Source organism: Equus przewalskii, chromosome 18 (assembly GCF_037783145.1).
Source record: "Equus przewalskii isolate Varuska chromosome 18, EquPr2, whole genome shotgun sequence".
Classification (NCBI taxonomy): domain Eukaryota; kingdom Metazoa; phylum Chordata; class Mammalia; order Perissodactyla; family Equidae; genus Equus; species Equus przewalskii.
Window position 1 is genome coordinate 29,429,714 of NC_091848.1, and position 17,466 is coordinate 29,447,179.

Below are 17,466 nucleotides of genomic sequence, written 5' to 3' on the forward strand. Positions count from 1 at the left end.
AAAGCTCCTCCCAGCTTTTCCTCTTTTCTCTGAAAATAGAACTACTTAGAGAGAGAGAGAGAAATAAAGGAAAGAAAAGAAAAGGCACACTGTTTGATGTACTGTATGTTGGAGAGCTCTGGAAAAATTTATAATGTGTTCCGTCTCAGAGACAAAATTTTCCAAAAGGACATTTATACTATTTTCTTCCAAGAGTCTGCATCCTGTTATACTCTGGAAGAAGTGACCTCATGGTGTTTGTATTTGTCTCTCTCACAAAACCTCTTTTATAGTATTAATGCATGTGCAGCTCTTCGGATATGTAATGCGTGAGGCTCTGACTTGGGCAGGTCATTCAAAGAACATGCTGCTAGTTTCATAACGGCGTCATCTTGTTTTATAGTGGCAGAGGGGCTGGGAGGGGGAAAATGGGATAGGAGGAAGTTCCATGCCAAGTTACTTGGAAAATATATGCCACAGCAATAGAAGGAACCTAATAAAGTGAAAGAATATTAACTAGTGATACATGTTATTAGTCTCAGAGGAACTGACAGTAATCACTATAATCCTTTCCAGCCCATTAGAATTATAAGGTGATGGCTTACGCATTACCTCATTTGTACAATACTTTACAGTTTATAAAGTATTTCCTCATACAGCATCTTGGTTATTTCTTCCAACATCCATGTGAGCTGTGCAGGACCAATATTATCCCAAATTTATAGACCAAAAATCTTAAGCTTTGAAAGAAATAAAAACATGTAAATCCTTTTAAATAGAATTTGACATCAAAAACGCTTTTATATACGTGAATTCACTTGATTTCCACAACCAATATCTGCAGCAAATCAAATTATTATTAATCTCATTTTTCATATATGGAAACCAAGAGACAGAGAGAGTGGATGACTTAACCCAGATTTTGTAGCAAATTAAATGGTAGAGTGAGAAGTTAGATCCAGAATGACCCCTTAAAAAGTGCTCTTGCCACTACATAAAACTTCCTCTTTATAGAGCATGAGTTTTGAGTCAGCCAGACTTGGGTATAATTCTTGGCTCTTAAAACTGGTGGACCGTAGGATGAAGTCTGAGAAACTGCTTAACCCCGATAAACACAGCTTTCTAATCTGTAAAATAGGAGACGTAATCCCTACCTCATGGGATTGCCGCCAGGAAAAAATGAGCTAATGTTTGTAAAATGTTTAGCATAGGGCTTGACACACGAAGGGCTGTTATTGCAATACATTTTATCTCTAGCCCCTCTTGGTACCCAAGCCCATCTTAAGGCAAATTTAGTCGTACGAGTGCTGCTCAAACGTTTTGGAAAACGTCATTTATTTTTTCCAGCTGAAGCTGGGACTCCTCTCCAGCAGTGTGGGGAGCTCTGCACTTAATCTCTGGAACAGAAGTCAAGATTTGGAGTGCCAACGCTTTCATCTCCCTCCTTTCATGTCTCCTAGAACCCATGCAAGCCCTCTGATTTCCAGCCTCTGTTCCCAGCTGTAGGTCTGAGTGAACGGGATAAAGTGAGAACTACACTCAGAAGGAAAACAAACTGGGGCTCTGTCGGAACATCTGGTTAAAACTCCAGAGCCCAGGACCCCACACTAAGAGGCTCCTTCTCAGCCTGAGGGGCACCTCGTCAACCTCCACTCTCTCTGCACCTCTGAGAAATCAAGCACCGGATACTGAAGGCAGTTTGAGGCAAAGCAGCCTGATAGGCAGGGGAAAATGAGGTGTGTAGAGATCAGCCCTGATCACTTATTTGTGAAACATGCTGCTCATTCTCCTGAGAGGTGGTTACTTCCAGGACCTCGGCACTATATTGCAGCAGAGACATCTTCATGACCTGGCCTCACATGCACCTCGCAGCCCACCTCCTGCACTGTTTTGAGTTCTCCTAACGCACCTTGCCTCTCGAGTTTTAGTGCTTTTGCAGAAGTTGTTCTTTTTGCCAAGATTTCTCACTCATTCCCTGAATTGTTGTTGTAAGGTGATTTGCTATTCTTCCTAAGGATATAACTCAAGTAGCTCTTCTTTCAAGAACTGTCTCCTGGTTGCCTTTGTGCCTGAGGAGTTGTCTGGGGTAAAACTGGTGATTTTATCTGTGGTCTCACCACCTCCATTATGGCCTTTAAATGCTGTATATATATTTAATGTGCACACGTCCATTTCCTTCACAATCTCTGAGCTCACTAGGGGTAATTTTTTCTGTTGATTTATGAAATCCAGTACTGGCACATGGTAGGAATTTAGTGACGTTTTTGAGAGGGAGCATGGAAGTTTTGGAATCTTAATCTTTTTTATATGCTGGACACCGGACACCATTGGCTGTCTTGAACCTCCAGTACTTCTGTGATTTTTTGTCATCATTCATAGTTGAAGAAAATGCTGTTTTAGATAAAGATTCGTATGAAAATGACAATATTTTCTGATCTACGTTGATAGATCCCTTGAATTCTATCCCCACATCTCTGATTAAGAATCTCTAGAAAGTATAAGAGTTAGAATCTGAGTGAGATTCAAATAGCGTTCTCTCTCTGCACTAAGTAAATTTGGACTTTCTGAGGTTCTGTTTCTGATTGCTATAATATCTACCCGTGTACGAGGCAGTGTGAGAAAAACAGACAATATCTATAATGACATCTAGCACATTACCACTGCTAAATAAATGTTAAATATTATTAGTTTATTGAGACTTCACGGGACAAGAAAAGAAGCTCAAAATACTGTGGATTTCAATCCCAGCCTGGCCTCTCACTAGTTATGTGACTTGGGCCTCTTTAAATGTCAGTCAGTTTACTCATCTGGAATATGGGGCCAATAATACCTACTCTAAAGCCCTTTTGTAACAAGTAATACAGCAAGAAATGTGCTAGCATGGACCTGGAAAGTAGGGAATGCTCAAGAAACAATGAATTGAATGAATGAGTGACTGACATTTTTAGATAAAATTAATTCCACTTCCCTGGGTCAGACAAATTTTAGTTCCTAATAATATTAAAAATTCTCAAAAAGATGGTTCCGGTTTTATCTATTCATTCAAAATCAATTAAAAGTATGACAATTTGTTGATTATTTTAAAATAGAAAACAAAATTTAAAGATGATGTCAACTCTACTTTTTTCTTTTTTTACAAACATCTTTTTACCAGATGTTGATATTTTTCTAAAAGAAAATCTGAGAAGGGAGCTGGTTAAATAAACAAAACATACTTCAGTTAAAAGATGAATGCAATTACAAGAACGTAAATTTTTAAATGAACAGAAATGATTACTTAATAAACAATTGTTATGCATAAAAACATTTTTTAACATATTACTTAGGGTCACGTAATTAAAATAATAGACATAAATAGAAGTAAATATGAAATACTTTGAAAAAATAGGTAATGAAAATACTTAAATATTTAATTTGTTAAGTATTTAGGAATACCTAAATACTTAACGAATGCAAGGACTAAATATTTATTGAACACGGGTGCCAGTGACATATGGAGAAGCGGGGCCAGTTAGATTCCACAATGTGATTGCTCAGAAGAGAGGCCCAATTTCTCATTGACACCACAGATCTGCCTTTTGTTTAACTGTCGACTATTGCATTTCCCCCTCAATGCCCATCCGTGCTCCAGTTTCAAAGGCCAGAGTGGATGCATGTGTCACACGTGAGCTGCACAACTCGGGCCACCCCAGAGAGCTCTTCCTAAGTCTCTAGCTGGTGTTTAACATGAGAATAAAACATTAACAGATGCTGTGTCTTAACTTTGCCTGCTGGCTTTCTGTCTTCTCTGGTGGGTCCCTCTTGGCCAATGATCATCTGACTCCAGCTTTGGAAAGCTGCCTGGTGGAGTAAAGGGAGGGAGAGAAGGGGAGAGGAGTGGGGGAGAGGAAAAGGGGAAGGAGGAGGAGCAAGAAAAAAAACAATCTTGTGTTGTGCTAAGATAGCGGGAATGTAGTTCCATTGCAGTTATTAACTTGCTGTGGGAACTTGGGAAAGATACTTTCCTTTCTGTGCCTCAGTTTGCTCATCTAGGAAATGAAACAATAAGATTAGATGGCCTAAAATCCTTTCTAGAACTAGCAGTGGTACTCTGGAGGTTAAAAACTCAAAAGAATCCAGATGATACCAAAGTGAGTGAAAGGCTCAGCAAATTCTGTTGATTTCTTTCAGAATTGTTGCTGGTGTTACCTCTCTGACTATTCAAAACAATGATTCACATATTTTGTGGTCTTCCTATTTCTTGGACAATGTGTTAAGTGCTTTGAAATTGTCACACCATTAATTTTCTCAATGACTCTTTGATGTAGGCTTATCCTCATTTGCATTTTATAGATGAGAAAGTCTGAGAATTAGAAATGCTAAGTAACTTGCATAAAAACACACAGAGGAAAAGTGGTAAAGCTGATACTCAAAGGCAGGTTCTTCTGAGTCGAAATTTAATGCTCTTAAACGTCTAATCTAACACTCATTTTAAGATCTCGAGCCTAAGTAATAGGTGAAATTGATAACACCATAAAAATCAAGATAGGAGCTGATTTCAGACACAAAAAATGAGTTAAGATTCAAACGCATTCATTTTAAGTGATGGTAAGACATATAAATGGACATCCAATGGGATTTCAGCATGGAAAGGGTTAGATTCGCTTTTGCTAAAAGTCAGGCAAAGATATGGCCCAAGGCAGGGCTTAGAAGACAGCATGGAGGAACTCTGAAGCTAATTACAGTTGGTGAGATGAGAGAACTTGACGTTCCTAAGCACCTATAGAGACGCTAGGACTTCTAAGACATTAGGGAGACCTCTAGGTAGATTTACGGTTCCATCCACCTAGAAATGTAGTGTAGGAGTTCAATATTTGTGCAAAGACTGAGAGGATAGTGGATGAGGTGACATGGTGTATTTCAGAGAGCGAAGCCTTGAGATCCTGTATTATATTAGGTAAGATGGAGTCTGAGAGATTCCAGCACAGTTTCTTGTTTCTTCTTCAAACTCTTTTAGCTGTGACCCACAGTAAAAAATACATTTTGATGACAACCCAGAGCAATATTCATAGAGATGCATCCATTTAGCTGACACAGATATCTCATGGAAGGAATATTTGCTCTTACTATGGACATTGCACTCTGCCATTTTTCCACTACATTACATTTCATTTTTTATATTGCTGGATAGAATTAACTAAATTGGTTTCACAATCCATTAATGGGATACAACTTTTTGCTTGAAAAGTGTTGGCCAAGAGATCCCCGGGGGAGATAAATGCTAGCAACCGGTGTGCCCTAGAGGAAGAGAATTACTCAGGGAGCCTATGGGACATGTTGGTCCATTATTAAGAATATGAGCCTTGAGGATGAAAGTGAGTTCAGAGTCATAAATGCAGTTTGGGGGTTCTGTTTACAGAGATGATAGTTGAAATCCTGAAGTAGATAAGTTTTTTAGAGGGAGAAAAACAAAAATAACAGAAAAAAGTAGAAGATAAAAAAAATTGAATGCTACAGTTATGCAGTGCAGTAAGGAAGAGGAATTAGAGAAAGAACAAAAAACATGTTTATATGAGGACTTTAATAAAGCATAATTTATGACAATTGTTTTGGAGTCAGAGATCATTGATTTATTTTATATCGACTTTTTTTTAGATCAATATTATTGCCAGTGTATACTGGTGTGTTGTGGACTATAAAATAATCTGTTCTTAGCAGAGCTGTGAATCAGTTTCTTGTCTAAAACTGCGTACTCAAGTCTAGGAAAGATGGCTTATTCTGCCATCTAGTGGTCTGTTTTATTATGCTGTCAACTGTAACTGGAGAAGTACTGGGCTGGAAAAAAAAAAAAACCAAAAGCAAAATTTGCTCCTAGACACATTTTAATTATTGTACACGCTATGTGAATATTGATGGCCAGTCACTAGAGCTGGAAATATCAAAATCTGAAGTAGGCCTTTCCCTTAAAGTTGAGATTGGGCACCTTTTCAAAATATTCCTTTTCATAAAATTCTAGGAAAAATCATAAATTAATTAGAAATAAGTCTAACGTGAAATGAACCAGACATTTATGAAGAAAATTATATAACCTACCAAGCAACACAGAAGAATGAAAAAGTAGACTATGCTTATTGAAGGAAGATTCATTATTATAAATATGCATACTCTTCCTAAATTTAGCTGTAAATTCAATAAAATCCCAGGCAAAATCCCAAAGGGTATATTTGTTTGTATATTTGTTTGGAAGATTAAAAATTGGTTCTGATATTTAAATTAAATAGAAAATATGAAACAATAACCAAAAAAAAAAGAGCTAACATAAAAGGACTTACTTAAGATGTAAAAAATCATAAGATAATAATCATTAAAAGATGTAAAATTATGCAGAAATAGATATGTAGGCCAACTGAATAGCACACAGAGGCCAGAAACAGAATCATTAAAAATATTGAAATTCAGCAGGATTAAAGTGACATTTCACAAATTGGTAGGGAAAAAGGAGAGCAAGTATTCAATGAATGGTGTTGCCAAAATGTGTTATGCATTTGGGAAAAAATAGTTCTTTTCAGCTTCAAGCCATATACCAGTACAAATTCCTTATGGCTTCGAGAGGTAAATGTAAAAACGAAAACCATAAAAATGTTAAGGAGAAAATGCAGGATGATTTTTATAACCATATGGTTGGGAAAATCTAAGCAAAACACAACCCCAGCCAGAGTCATCAAGAAAAGATCTGACGCCCTTGACTACATAAAAATTTTCAATTTCTCTGTGATGAAAGTCACCATAAACAAAGTTAAATAGCAAGTGACAGACTGGAAATTACATTCAGAACATAAAAGTGTTTCTATACCTACACGTCAATAAGAAAACAAGACAATAGAATACGGGCAAATGATTTGGACCTGGATTCACTTGAAGAAATACAAATGGCCAATGAACCGTTAGAAAGAAGCTCAAACTTAACACTGATCAGAAGAATGCAAATTAAAATCAGAATAAGATATTTTTATATTTTTTCTTAAGTTTGAGAATATCAAGACTGTGTAATAACGTGGAGAAACAGGCACTCTCAAACACTCTTGTAGAGTGATAAATTGGTGAAGGCGTTTTGGAAGGCAGTTTGGCAGAATCTATAAAAGTTTTAAACACACATATTTTTGACATAGCAATTCTACTTCTGGAATCAATCCTCAGGAAATATTTACATATGCACAAAGATATGTGTTTGTTGCTTCATTTTTGAAAATAAGAGTGAAAAATGGGAAACACGATAAAGGCAAATGACTTTCTTCACTTATTTTCCGAAACATCACGCTCTCCCGGCTTTCTCCTTCCCTCAATGGCAGCGCAGCCTGGATCTTCTTCCTGGGTCCCTGCTCATCTCCCCCACCTCCTCATGTAGCAGTCCCCTAGGACTCAGTCCTAAGATCTCTTCTCCATCTATACTCACTTTCTTGATAACCTCCTCGGGTCTCTTGGTTCCCTGATTTCACACCCGCTGCTCTCCACTTGACAATGTATATTTCTAGATCAGATTCCTCCTCTGACCTCCAGACTCATGTATCTATCTGCTGTTGGCACCTCCTTTTCCACATCTTATACGCGTCTCACACGTAATTTGAAAAATAAACTTTTTTTCCTTTTTTTTAACATTGGCTCTGAGTTAACATCTGTTGCCAATTTTCTTTCTTTTTTCTTCTTCTTCTCCCCAAAGCTCCCCAGTACATAGTTGTATATTCTAGTTGTAGGTCCTTCTGCTTGTGCTATGTGGGACGCCGCCTCAGCATGGCCTGAGGAGCAGTGCCATCTCCACACCCAGGATCCCAACTGGTGAAACCCTGGGCTGCCAAAGCGGGGCATGCAAACTTCACTTGGCCACTGGGCCGGCCTGAAAAACAAACTTTTGATCTTCTCTTCCAAACCCGTTCTCACCTTCATCTTCTAGATCTCAGCAAACAGAAACTTCACCATTGCAGTAGACCAGGCCAAAATCCTACAAGTTATATTTGAAATCACTTTCTCTCATATCCTCCATCCAACTTGTCAGCAACTCCTACAGCTCTATTATTGGCTGGACTTTCAAGATAGATGAAGAATGCAATCGTCTCTCACCTCCTCCACTCTTACTGCTCTGGCCTAAGCTACCGGCATCTCTTACCTGAATGACAGAAACAGTCTCTTAACTGGTCTCCCGACTTGACTTCCACCCGCATCCCCCTGTGGTCTGCTTTCATTAGCAGTTAGAATGATTCTTGTAAAATCAAAGTCAGATCTGGTGTCTATCCTGGTGAGGATTCTACACTGGCATTCCATCTCCCTCATAGTAAAAGTGAGCATTTTTACAATAACTTTTAAAGCTTAACGTAATTTTCACTCCTCACTTCTCTCCTCCCAATGCTCCCTCCCTTTACCTTTCTCACTTCACCTATCAACACCCTCTCCTGGCTCACTCTGCTTAAGGTACCCTACTATCCTTTCAAATCTTTAAACTTTCTGAGACAAAACCTTGGCATAGGGCCCATGCCCTTATTGTTCCCCTTGCCTGAAGTTCATTGCTTGTTCCCTCACCTGTTTCAAGCCTTCATTCAGATGCCGTCTCGTATTGACCCTTTCCTCACCAGCCTATTTAAAATTGCACACCTGATCATTACCCTCTGACGTAGTGTATATTTTATGTTTTATGAATGTGTATATTTATTTTCTGCCTCCTCCAACTGGATTTTTTTTGACTTGGTTTTTTGTTAGGTTAGTTGGATGATTTTGTTTATTATTTTTCACCAATGTACCTCCAGCTCTTAAAATAGTTGTCTGGCACACAGTAGGTGATCAGTATTTGCTGCTTGAAGGAATGATGGAGGTCCATCAACAGGAGAGTATTATAAGACAAGGATCTTTAAAATTTTTGCTAAAGTAGTCCTCAAAAGAATTTTGAGAAATATGACATCAACTTTATTTTAATCACAATGTTTTATTGCAAAAGATATGATTTTTGATGTTTTCCATATTGTGTACATGCTTTAAATATATTTTCATCCAAATCTAGGTGCTGTAGATTTTACTCACTCAATTTGTGGAAAATGTCTGCCATATAATCCAATAGCAAAGATAGTTCATATATCTGTGTCAAAAATATTTGACCTCACTTTCAATTCAAATAGATGTATAAACACCTGTTCCAAGGACAAATATCTCACTTCTGAACTCCGATTCTATGCATTCCAATTGCTCAAATGAAATCAGTTACCTCTCAATATGTTAAAACTTCCTGTGTCTTATTCTTCCTGTCCTTTTCCCCCAGAAACTACGCATTCTCCCACTGTCTTTTGATTTGTACCTCAAAATCTTTTATATCTTGAGTAATTGCATTATAGTAAATAATAGGGAGCCAGACCTGGTGATCTAGTGGGTAATATTCTGGCTCTCACTGACCAGGTTTGTTTCTCAGTCAGGAAAACATACCACCTATCTGTCAGTTGTCACACTGTGGCAGCTGTGTGTTGCTGTGATGCTGAAAGCTATACCACTGGTATTTCTAATATCAGCAGGGTCACCCACTATGGACAGGTTTCAGCAGAGCTTCCGGACTAGACAGATTAGGAAGGAAGAACTAGCCACCAGTTCCCAAAAAATTGGCCATGAAAATCCTATGAATAGCAATGGAGAATTGTCTGATATAGCACCGGAAGCTGAGAGGATGCCACAAAAAGTCCTGGCAGTGTTCTGCTCTGCTGCACCCTGGGTTGCTAGGAGTCAGAATCCACTCAATGGCAATAACAACAAAAATAATAAGGATTGATGACAGGTATATTTTGTTGCTGTTAAATAGGAGAATGATGATTGAGTGACTGTGAAAGTGGTAGGAGGAAAGGAGACCGATCAGACCACAGGAACACGCTCAGGCAAAGCAATTTTAGGAAAAGTTCATTTGAAAGTTGAAGATCGGGAAATCAATTCTTTCCTCCATTCCCACATGTTCCTGGAAAGTCTATGAGCAGGCCTGGGTGCTCAGGCACTCATACCCCATTCCAAAGATAAATTATGCTGTGGAATTCTATGTAATAGTAATTAGTCGTTTAAAAAAGAAGTATACTCACATGAAATGATGCAGAAATTTCTAAGAAATAATTTTAATTGAAAAAAGCAATTATGTGAATAACATTGCCTCACATTTGTCTCTGAAATATGTATTTAATTTACTTGAGTACGTGTGTCAATTCATAGAAGAAGACTGCAAGAATGCATGCAACCCCATTAACGATGGGGACCTCTGAGGAGTGACAGAGCAGTGGCGGTTGGGAGACATGGAATCAGAGATTCACATTTTGCTCAGCTAACGTTGTGTACTTAAATTACTTTTTACAAATTTTATATGTTAGTTAAGAAAAATTAATTAGGATTAATTAAGAAAAACACTAACAGACTCTGATATTGTAATGCTGATATAACCTTAAAATTTTTTCTTAGAGCAGTTTGTAAATGCTATAGAATATTACCAATAGCTTTACAAAAATAAAAGTTAGCTACTACAAATTTCTACTTCCTCTTCCCTTCTTACACTGAGATTTTCCTATCCTATACCCTTGACAGTCACTTTTACCCTTCATCACCACGTGTGCACTGTTGCACTTCTCTGTGCCTGTATCTGTTTCCCTTGCTAGATGGTATATTCCTTAAAAGACTATACCATTTTCAACTTTGCAATTCCCCACCTTACGCAATGCTGGGATATGGTGAGCTTTCAATGACATTTTGAATGAATTAATGAATGACTAAATGAACGGAAGTGAATAGTCTGTCTCCTTGCTCTCTTGTCTTATTAATTTAAAAACAAATTTGTGTTTTATCTTGCATGCCTAGTGATCTTTTCTATACAGATGGGACAGTAAGTTAATAGACATTTAACACCCTTACAGACATTATCTCATTTTTCTTCCCCATTTTGTGGTGAAGAACCATGGGTAGAATATAAACTCGGCTTACACATAGAGAAGTAGAATCCCACTTCTGTCTTTCTAAAAACAGAAAACATCTTTCTAAATGCACGGACACAGACACTGTGCCCATTAGGTTATAAATGTTGATCCAGCAGCATGAAGAACCATGGGTAACTTGAATAATTAACCAACAGCTCTTCTAATAGCATATTATGATATTTGAGATTTAAAAGGTTTTTTAAAAAGTCTGAATTGGACATTCCTTCTTTAGTAGCTTAGATATAACTTATTAAATCATATTTTAGAAAGTTTCTTAAAGATTATTTTAAGTAGCCCTTAGCTAGTTCTTGAAATCTTTGAAAAAAATACAAGAGAGAGGCATCTCAACAGACATATCTGTCAAGGAAAAGGAGAATGGTTATTTTTATGACATGGGCATGTGATCACGTGTGCACATTTATCAAAGTGAAAGCAAAATGGAAATTTACAAAAGCAGAGAAAAGTTTTGTGTTTGAGTTCTACAGTGCTTTTGGTATTGCGTATTAGCAGCTGTAGCAGTTAAAACACTATCAATGAAATCAAATAACAGAGTCAAGCAGGACAATGGTAAGAGATTTCAGTGTCTTTCTCCATGTCTCCCTCAGAGATATGAAACTTTTGCTGATTATTGCTGAAGCAATAAAGCCATTTCTGCTTATAAAGAAATTGCTACGAAGCTTTATGTCGTGTAGTGTTAGGACAATATTCTAGGTACTTAATTAGTACCATATTTTCCACATTTATTTCAGGCCTATCCATACAGAAATCTAGTATTTTCAGAGACAGTTGTGAATAAATATACCATCAGTAAATCTAGAACCCATAGACCAACAGATGTGGTCCATGTCAAAAATAGTTCACAATTTTCCTTAAGAAAAAAATACTGCATTACTCAATTGAAACGTAATGAGCAATTTCAAATTTTCCATGAATGTATTTCCCTACACAAAGAGAAATGACCCAACAGGAGAAGCCAGAAAATTTAGAGGAAAAAACGTTGATATATGACAAATGAATACTAAAAATTTAACTAAGCATTTTACATACCAATCAGCTCTTCAGACTAAGGTCTGAATAAAATATTAAGGTCATGGAAATATCTTTCCAGTAATCAATTGGAGAGAAAAATAGATGTAGGGAAATCCACTCATATTATACAAATTATTTAACCATATTTCAGTGGACCTCACTTCAAAGAAGAATGAGGAAGCAGAAAACAAAACAAAACAAAAAATAAGGAAGCACCCCACAAGAACCATAGCAATATTCTTCAACATAAAGCAGGAAAACAGCTACTGAGGTGCTCATACGTCTCTTTGGAGAGCGCTGATGTAATATGTCACGTCAGTTTAACCGAGGATGAAATAATGTGCACCTCAACTGTTGCTGAAAGGATATATGTTAAATATAATTCTTACTTCTGATAAAATCTTCTATAAAAATAGAAATCTAAGCAATTCTTCTCAAGTTCCAGATGTCAGATGGAAAATATCATAAAGTATCTCCCTCCACAGAAAACTCATTAAAATTTTATATATATATATATATATATATATATATATTTTCTTTTTTAGGAAGATTAGCCCTGAGCAAATAGCTGTGCCCATCTTCCTCTACTTTATATGTGAGACACCTGCCACAGCATGGCTTGATAAGCGGTGCATAGGTCCATGCCTGGGATCCAAACTAATGAGCCAAATGGAGCTCGCAAACTTAAACGTTACACCACCAGACCAGCCCTATATATATTTTTTAATGAAGAAATTCTTAGCCACACTCCAAAACAAGTAAGAGAACTCTTGATGAACCAGAACTGGAGAGACATTTCTAAAAGGGTAAAGCAAACTGAACACCACCATGGAGTCTGCTGCCTTATTGTCATGAAGCTGGAACTAGGGCTGTGATGCTTAGAAGCAAATTCTGAGGCTCCTCTGCCTAGCAGACAAGTCTACTGTTAACCCGTCTTCAAGGTTAGTATCTGCACAAATGTGAAGACACTTCACGAAGAGAAATTCCATCACAAGATGTGGAAAGAATTCCTCTGCGAACAATCAGGAATCACAAAACAGCTAAGTAATACCAACATCTTTACAGAAACGCAACAAACTCAACCACCAAAAGAAGCTATAACCAAGGAAGTAGAGATAATAATGCAACCTAAGAAGAATTTTAAAGTGATATATTTAATAATCTTGGAGAGTCAAAGGAAGTAACTTCTTCCCAAAATTTACTTCACAAAGCAAGAACCAAACATTATGATAAAGAACAAGTGCTTATGAAGAAGAACAAATTAAGAATTCTAGAGATTAAAAAGTGTATTTTAATTTAAAAAACTCACTGGAGGGAGTAAAAAAATGTGCTGGAAAACTCAGTTGAGAAACTTCCCTGAATATGTCCAAAAACACTGAAAACATTAAAGAAAAATTAAAGGTCAAGAATAGGTCCAGAATCCTATCACGCAGCTAAAAGAAATTCCAGAAGGAAAAAATAGAGAGAATGAAGGGAAGAAAATATTTGACGACATACAGCCAAGAGTTTTTCAAAAATGGAGAAATACCTGACTCCTAAGATTAAAGGGTCCTCTAATGGCCAAGCAAGATTAAAATGCAAACGTGAGAACAAACACCCATAACTAGAAACAACAAAGTGAAACCTAAGAAAATAATGGAAAGAAATTAACTTCTGATGAGAAACTTTATATAGAGAAGAAAAACAACCACAAAGGAATGAGAGATAGCATAACATCAGTAATACTGTATTCAAGAAGACAAAGTAGGAATATCTTCACATTATTAAGATAAAATAATCTTGAATAGAATTCTATACCCAGCTAACCAATATTAGCTAGGTAAACAATTTTAGACATGTAAGGATTTATAAAGTTTATGATCCATTGATCCTCTCTGAAAGGGTTAGTAATAGATGTAGTCTACCAAGAATAAAAATTAATAGTAAATACTGAGATGCAAGAATGAATCATAAGCAAATAAATCAGTAAATGAGGTTAGTAAATCTAAGTACACTGTGATTAAAAATTAGCTTTAAATGATAAGGGAGAAGTAAACTTAGATTTAATCAGCATGGGAGTTGAATAAAGCTAGTGATAAGTAAGATTTTGTTTAAATGATTTTAAATGTATATGTCAAATATTTAAGATTAGTTACTAGAAGATAAAAAATAGAGCATGCATCTTTAAAAACTTAAAGAAAAATGAAAAGGAGCACTAGATTAATCCAATAGAAAGCTACAAAGAAAAAGTAAAAGCTGAGAGAGAAAATACGGCAATTAATAGTTTGCCTTTTTTCTATATCCAAGTTTTAAATTTTGAGACAAATATCAATCCCTTCTTTAATGCATTTATTTTTGTCCCTGTTTAGGAAAATTTTTCTGCCCTAGGGCTATGATAAATTTCACTGTGATTTCTTCTTATAATTTGGATCTTTTTTTGTTATTGCCATTTGGGTATTGTTTCCACCTGGAATTTGTTTTTGAATACTAAACTAAGTATGAATCTCTTTTTTCCCACAAAGATAATCAGTTTTTTGAATACTTCACATTTTCCCCACTTATTTAAAATGCCAGTCAATGAGTCCTTTTTCTGACCTCTCTATTGTATTTCATTGATCTATTTGTTTTTTCTTGTAAAATTATCACACTCTTCTAATCACGATACCTTTAAAATATATCTTAAAAATTATCTTTACTCATCTTTCAAAATTACTTCTGCCTTTACTCTCACAGGATAGAGGAGGGTGTACCAAACCTGAAAGTAACAAATTAGCAAATAAAAATATCACTAAATTGGGATAGACAATTGAAATATTGGTATAAATGATATTCAAAAGAAAAACACAGCCTGAGAATGAATATTCGCAATGCATCTAACAGATGGTATGTTAATATAATCAACATACAAACAGCTCTTTCCTATCAATAAGAAATACTCTTAACTCTCCAACTGAATAAGCAAAAGACACAAATTCACAAAAAGAAATATGAATTATCAATTAAGTCTATGAAGCAAAATACCAATCTGCCTAATAATCAAAATTCAATAAAAATGACAAAATACTTTTTAAGCCAAAACATTGGAAACAATCTAAACTAGAATTGAAGAAAATTATTCTGTAAATGTGATCAGAATTTAAACAATGGAATTTATTTTTCGTCAATTATAAGATTTAAAATGGGAAAATATCTAAATTGTTTAAAGATATTATGAAACATTGGTGTAATATAACATTGCACCCCCAATAAAATAATAAATTTGAAGAACATTTAATAGCATAGTGAAATTATCAGGACATAATGTTAGTGAAAAAGTCAAGAATTAAATTGAAAATAAAATTATTTCAATTTTATTTTTAAAATATAATAATGACAGTAACCAATTACTTGAGACAAATGAGGAGAGAGTCATTACTTTATGCTACCCTATATGCGGATTTCTCTTTCTCTCTCTCACATACACACACCCTCCCCCCAACACTGACGTCCTGTTCCATACCATCCTATCCCATATCTTTACCTTCTCTAATTGCCACAGAACCATTAGAATAAGATTGCTCTTTGAATAAGAGCAATCATTCTGAAATCTTTATGCTAAGGATTTGATCTAATATCTGTCTTTCTGAAAAATAATCAGGACTAATTTCAACATATCTCGCATTCCTATTCACCTCAACCCTAAGGTATTTTCTCAGGATCTGTTTTCTAGGAAACACGAGTGAACACCTGTGTTTTCCCTGCCTCCCCTTAAAAAATATAACTTAAAAGATTTCTCATTTCTTCCTCAGAAGTCCCAGCTCCTCTCAGGCTCATACCATTTGGCTGTGTAATTCACAAGGCTTCCACAAGGCTACCATCTCCTGGCCTTATTCATTGAAAACTTTATCTTCTGAATTACTCTGCCCTTTTCCATCTTTACTCTACTCATAATTATCATCATCGTCATCACCATCATGTTCATTCTTATCATTACTGTCACAGAAAACACATGTAGCACTTGGTATATAACAGATACTCTCATAAGCATTTAACATATTTTGATGCAGTCCCCACAAAACCCCACGAGGGTTTCACTATTATCCCCATTTTGAAAAGAAAAAAACATTCAGACCAAAGTTAGCCCCTTGCTTCAGGTCTCACAGCTTGTAACTGGCAAAGCTGACGTGTGATCCCTTGTAGTCTAGTGTCAGAGCCGATGCTCTTATCTAATATTTATTCTGTCTTTCAATATAGTTAAAATTTATCCCTGATGTCCTCAATATTCAAGTAGACATTCCATATTCTCATTTGCCAATTCCCTGACCTCCTGTTTCTGGAGAAAAATCACATAACCCAGGATAGTTGGTTTCTCTTTATATCTCTGACCACAGTCTGAGCCTGGGTTCTTCTAAAACCAGAGTCTGAGAAAAGGTAGATATCATAGCTAATCATATGTGTCAGCTAGGCTAGGCTGTGGTGCCCAGTTATTTGGTCAAACACTAGTCAAGATGCTTCTGCAAGGGTATTTTGTCGATGGGATTAACTTTTACAATCAGTTGATTTTAAGAGAAATTACCCTTGATAACGTGGGTGGGCCTCCTCCAGTCAGTTGAAGGGCTTGAAAGCAAAAGCTGAGATTTCCTGAAGAAGAAGGAATTCTGCCACAAGACTGTAACGTAGAAAATTGGCCTGATTTTCCAGCTTTCTGACCTGTCCTACCTCCTTCAAACTTGCCAGCCCCTATAATTACGTGAGCTAATTCCTGTAAATTTCTCTCCCTCCCTCTCTGTCCCTCCCCTTTCCCGGCTTCCCCACCCCAGAGAGTCTGAACAACAGCATGAACAAACAAGGAAAGAGGAAAACGCAAAACATGAGCGTCTTATCCACTTTGTTAACGAACTAACTGAAGACTTGAAAGCCAAAAACAAGGAGAGACATATATACAACATTTTGGAGGAAGTGCTCTAGGTAAATGAAGAAGCTTAGGATGGGGAAAGGGCTCGACATACTCAAAGAACAAAAATACAGGCCACATTTCAAGAAGTCCAGATTGTACTCTAGCGTCTTTGGAAAACGCTGAAAAATGTTAAGCAGGAGAATGACAAATATGATTTAATTTGAGAAAGATAACTGATTTATATAAACAATAAATACACTGGAGATGGACAAACTGAAAGTTGGGAGACCAGTTAGGAGAAGACGACATTTGTTCAGGCATAAGATGATGGTAGCCCGGACTGAGATGATGGTAGTGGAAATAGAAGTAGATGGATTTGGAGATAAGAACTAGCAGGACCTGAGGATTAATCAGAAAAAGAGAGCAAGAGGAAGAGAGGATCTGTAGATTTCAGGTTTGAGCAACTGAGTCTATGGTGATGTAATTTACTGATAAGAAAAATAGAAGAGAAACAGATTTGAGGCATGGGAAATCAAGAGTTTGGTTTGAGACCTGTTAATATGGAGATATTTATTAGATACCAAGAGGAAATATTTTGACTCCAAGTGTTGATCCAAGACTAAAACAGACTGCCACTGTACTACCGAC